Genomic DNA, 5,559 nt, shown 5'->3' with positions numbered 1-5,559 from the left:
AACTTAAAAAAAAAAAAAAAAAAAAGAGTGGAAGAGGCTATTTGCTACAAATATGTTTCACATCATTATCCTGAACAGCATGTTTCTGACCTTGAACAAACAATATGCTTCCAATAAAACTTTAAAGAACCCCAAACACACCTAAAGACATCCTGCTCTTCACTACAGAGGTCTTAGACCAGACCTCCTGTCTGTTTTGCTCTGTCTTAGTCTCTCTCTATAAATAAGCTTTTGCAATCCCTTGGGTCCCTAAATCAGCAGAACTGTCACACCAGATCAAGCCAACTGAGTGAAGATCAACTGGAGAACTCATAATGGCATTCTCCACATTGCAGCCTTCCTTTAGCCTATCCTAAGTACCGTCTCCTGTTACTCTGTTAAAAGTAAGAAGGGAAACAAAGAAAGCTTATTACTTGAAGTACAGTGACCTTTCAAAGAAGCCACTGGACTACGCTCCAACTCAACTCAGCGATACAGGATTATTGACCTGCTGCTAGCAGTGGGAGATTTATTTTCTTTGTGGGAAGGGAGCAGCGTGCACTTGAACAAGAAACCTTGTAATTCTCTACATTGTGGACTAACTGGGCACATCTACACATGCCCTTGACTGTGAATTTGGTACGGCGCAGTCATTTAGTACTTGCTTTAACAAGTACTAAAGGACTGCGCAGTACCTGCCAGTACTGCGCAGTCCTGGTTATGCAGTTATTTTTAGATGCTTTGTTGCTGTAGCAACAAGCTATGACAACGTAGCTTGTCTCTATAGCAATGTAGAACTGGTGTCACAGTTTGTGGCCACCGAAGCTATGTCACCGTAGTGATGAACTACATCATGATAGCTCATTGCTATAGCAATGTAGTGTCTCATGTAGACACACCCACTGATATTTTCAACCCACAAAGCAGAGTGTAGAGATCATCCTGGAAACGCAAAACATTTTGCAAATTCACCGTCAACCATTTCAGATGAAAAGAAAGCTTTTGTAGGTAACTGACTGCCACCTTACTGCAAAAAAGTCTTTTGTTGGGGAAAAAACCCCCACAACCCCCCCCTCCCCCCCACATAAAAAACTCTATTGACAATGAAAAAAGGGGAATTTCTCTCTCAACAGCAGAGAAAAGGAAGGAAGCTGTAGTGACCAAATCTGGTTCGGTGGATGGGAGGGATCATCCAAGCACCAAAGAAACTAGGGCTCTCTTCCCAGTTTAGCCACTCACCTCTAGTGCAAAGTACAGCAGGTATTTTTTCCTGCCTCTGATGATTATGGAGTAGGATGCAACCTAATGCAAAGGGTGGATTATCCCTCTTCTGCCTACGATGAAGTTCTTAAAACCTTCTCTGACGCATCTACTGCCAACCACGCTCAAAAACATGACACAGGATTCTGTGGACCTTGGATCTTCTAGCAGTTCTCATGCTTGTAAGTTTTGTAGCAGGAAGTGGCCAGGTTGATCAAGTAACTAGAAAAAGACTCAGGTAGCAAGAAAAAGCCCCTCATCCCTACTCAGCCTGTGGAATTTGCTCTTGTGAGCAACACTGAGGAACTAGCAGAGAGCTCCCCAAAGCCCAGTCACCAAGGAGTCACTTCAAACATACAGCAGTTTGCAGCTCTGTTTGAATAGAGCTAGCGTGAGGTAGGGGACAGGATACAATTTCCAGTTGACAGAGATGGTGAAGGCCCACATGACATAAGGGAAGTACTCTCCAAACATTGAATGGAGGGTAGAATAATGGTGAAATGCAGCCTTAACCTCAAAGATCCCTTTCTGTACTTCCTCATCTCAATGAACATGACATCTAAGAGAGAAGGGATATGCCTGAACCCAAGGTGGAACCCAGGGGCCTCCTCTGACTAGTCTCCAACTGACATTTTAAGAATTATTTCCCCTTTATGAAGGAAATTCACTCATCCCATGGAAGCCTATGTATGAACTAGAGTGCCTCAGTTGAAGTTCGCTGTTCAGATGACTAGCAAGTCTTGCACTAATTCCAACAGAAGGAACTGCAAAGGAGGATCATGGGTTTGTATCAGGGTGCAGATCTCGCCATCTACAGAGAGCTGCTCTTACATCTGCATAAAGTTCATTTCTTAATGATCCTGACCAGATTTAAATCCCTGACATCAGTTTTCCAGTTTTTTGGAAAACCAATTCTATTAACTTCTACTCCCAACTATCAGGAAACTGCTGTGTGACTCAAATTCATAAAGCAAAAACCCAGGATGTGCTATTAAGACCCAGTTTAAAAAAGGCTCTACTCTCCGGTTTTGATAAAGGAAGCTCAGTTTAACTTGAGTGTGAATGGGTATACGGTGGGGTTTTAGCTCGCACATTTTTAGTTCCAGAACTGTGCTACACAGACTCCAAGCTTGAAAAGCTATTTCACGTGACAGCAAACTGATACTTCACTGGCTATCATATTTGCTGCTGAACTCCTGAACCTACAGGGCTTTAAAGACCTGAGAATTCTCTGTACCAAAAATCTGGTATTAACATTTTTGAGAGGATATCTTGCAGCCCCCTCACTTACCCAACACTCCTGCAGCTCCTCCCCCACCTCCAACAAACCGCCATGTGTTCTAGCAGGCATACGATTTAGCCATTGTTTTAAAATGACAAAAACAAAAGCAAAAGGACTGGATTCTGATGCACACTTTGCATCTGTGCATCTCCATGCCTCTAGATATACACCAACCTGAGAAATAAACAGTGTGGGCCTGGTGTCTTTATATTTTCGTCAAGATTAGACATGATTCATTCCCATCCAGAGGGGGTATGCATGGGGGGAAAGGATAACGTATTCTGAACATAAACTACTGGCAAGGACTTCGGTACTCCAGATTACCTGCCTGAGCCAGTCCTACAGTGGCAGTTCATGAGGATCTTTGTCAATGGTGCCTCTTGCTTCAAAATCATCAACAGCTCTGCTGCAGTGCTAACAATGGCAGTGAATCAGCCTCTTGCCTGAAGCCAGAAATGAGCACAGAAAGTCAAAACTTTAACTTGTTATTGAAAAGTTTTCAAAGTATTTATTTCAAAGCACTATCGCATCAGAAACCAGCTGCTTTGCACAAAGAAAATTCCCCTACCACCCCAACACCTAAGAAGAATACAAAACTGATGAGTGGGGCAGTGAGAATGGGAAGGTAACCGGTGTCTACTAATACCATCATTTACATTTCGTTAGCGCTTACAAGCTCCAGCTGAAACTGAGCTTAGGCACATACCAGGAGATGACTCTTCGTGACATTTGGGCTCTGCTGGGATGGGTCGGTTTCAAATGAGTGATTTTGAAACGGAAGGATCTTTAGCTCAGCACAAACATCTTGGGAAGCCTCTCCACCCTCCCACCCTCACTAGTCCCAGCCCAAATAGACTAAACTAGGTAAACCCATGGGTTTCTAAAGGTGGCCAAAACAAAACTTACTATGAGAAACAGAACTTTGCATTGGCCAACTGCTAAACTTCTAGCTGATTGATGTGTTAACTCCAATAAAAAGCAAAATCACTACCATTATGCTGAAGAATTTAAAGTAGTTATCAGATATTCTGGGCATCACCTGGTGAAGCCCAACTGAGCTTAGCATTCTGGCCCTAATTTCTAACCAAGAAGGCTATCCAATTCCTATCTACACAGTTCAGGTAGGAAGAAAAGTTATAATGCTATTTTGAAAGGTACTGAATAAGAATGTATAGGTAATAAGCAAATTCTATTTTAATATTTGTTTATTCTCAAGCACATACCATAGTATTTACATATGATTGTATACTGAACTAGTCACTGATGATTCAAAATTATTCTACTTCCCCAGAAAACTAATCTGCCAGGCTCTTAAAATCATTATTATTTTTGTGTGTAAATAAAAGATAATAAGATAAAAAGATAATAAATAAAGACCTGACATTCCCAGTAATGGAACACTCGAAGTGTATGTGAATTATTAATCCATACATATGAAAAACCACAAAATGAGAGGGAAATGAGTTTTATTGTATTATGCCAATCAGTAAAGTTAACTCCTATCTGGCTTTCTAAATCAGTTTCCTTTTGCACTGCTGTACCCCACAGCCTCCATTACCTAGCAGCCTATAATTATTTCCTCAAAGAAATATAAGTTATGTTCTCCTTGCTCATTTATAATTAACAGATTTTTTTTTACCCATTGTTTTCAAATAGCCTCTGCATCTTTCAATGGGTTAGAATGAAGCTCTCTAGTGACATGAATTTAATTAAACACATGAATTATTAATCCCTTGCCTGAATGGTGTCTGTGTACATAACCAGGTTCTTTTAATGTGTATTTTGTGAATAATTAATCATCATATTTAAATTTATAATTAACTGCATTTATTAATGTAACAATGTTTAGGCCACATGTTACTCTATGATGTCATTTAGGAAACATGCATTTTAAATTGGGGTATTTACAAGTTGAGTGTCATAAAGTACAGATCATGAATGAAACCTATGTAAAGTAGAAGGAGTAAATATCATAAACATAAGTAAACATATAATCAGGCTTTCCATCTGTTCTTTAAAAGTACAGTATTAAAAGTATGAATTAGTATGATTATTCTATTTATCCTGGTAGCACCTAAGAGTCCCAATCACAGACCTAGACACTGTGATGCCAGACTCCACATAAACAGTAGGATCAGATCTGACATTTTGGCCAGGATTTAAAAGCAGATGGCAGGGTAGATTTGCACTTTATAGACTAACCAAAGTAGATATAAATTCCTTATTTTCATGCTTTTGAAAATCCAAGGCTTGGGTACACAGAAAAGAGTGCACTGATTTTAGTTTCTACAACTGAAGAACAGCACAGTGGGTGCATCTGCATGTGCAATTGAGGTGACACACTAAACTCTGGAGCTCTTTGAGCCAGAGTGAACTGCTCCCACATACAGCATCTACATGTGCACTCGGGACAGCAGCAATTTGTGCTGGAGTGAGGCAGCCTCAAGCTGGCAGGGGTTATGGGGTGTCAGCCCTGGGCTCTGGGTGGTGGGGGAGGGGCTGGCTGGGACATGAGGGTCAAGCAGGAGTCTGGCCCCAACCTGGCTGGGCTGACCTGGCAGTATTTACACTTGTGGTTACCATCGACACATGCATTTGATCACATGTAATTAGTCCACTTTAAGATAAAGGGTAAAAAATTGGCTGATGGGGCGCACCCAGAGAGTAGTGGTGGATGGGTTGTACTCAACCTGGCAAGATGGGAGCAGTGGGGTACCCCAGGGCTCGATCCTCGGGCCCGCACTGTTTAACATCTTCATCAGCGACTTGGATGAGGGGGTGGAAAGTATGCTGCCCAAGTTTGCTGATGACACTAAGATGTGGGACGAGGTGGACACACTTGAAGGGAGAGAGAGGCTGCAACTAGATTTAGACAGACTACAAAAGTGGGCAGATGAGATAGGATGGGGTTCAACGTAGACAAATGCAGGGTGCTGCACCTTGGGAGAAGGAATCCACAGCATACATACAGGCTGGGAAGTTCCCTTCTTGAAAGCACAGAGGTGGAAAGGGATCTCGGAGTCATTATTGACTCCAAG

At 41.8% G+C, this 5,559-nt stretch overlaps 1 protein-coding gene across 1 annotated transcript in view; it reads right to left on the bottom strand.

Moving 5' to 3' along the window:
* LOC102384928 (aryl hydrocarbon receptor-like) overlaps positions 1-5,559 on the bottom strand; it is an 86,240-nt gene that overhangs the window by 50,927 nt on the left and 29,754 nt on the right. The window lies entirely within an intron of this gene.

Source organism: Alligator sinensis, unplaced genomic scaffold (genome assembly GCF_000455745.1).
Source record: "Alligator sinensis unplaced genomic scaffold, ASM45574v1 scaffold233_2, whole genome shotgun sequence".
In the NCBI taxonomy this organism is placed as follows: Eukaryota; Metazoa; Chordata; order Crocodylia; family Alligatoridae; genus Alligator; species Alligator sinensis.
This window is presented reverse-complemented; position numbering and strand designations above follow the sequence as displayed.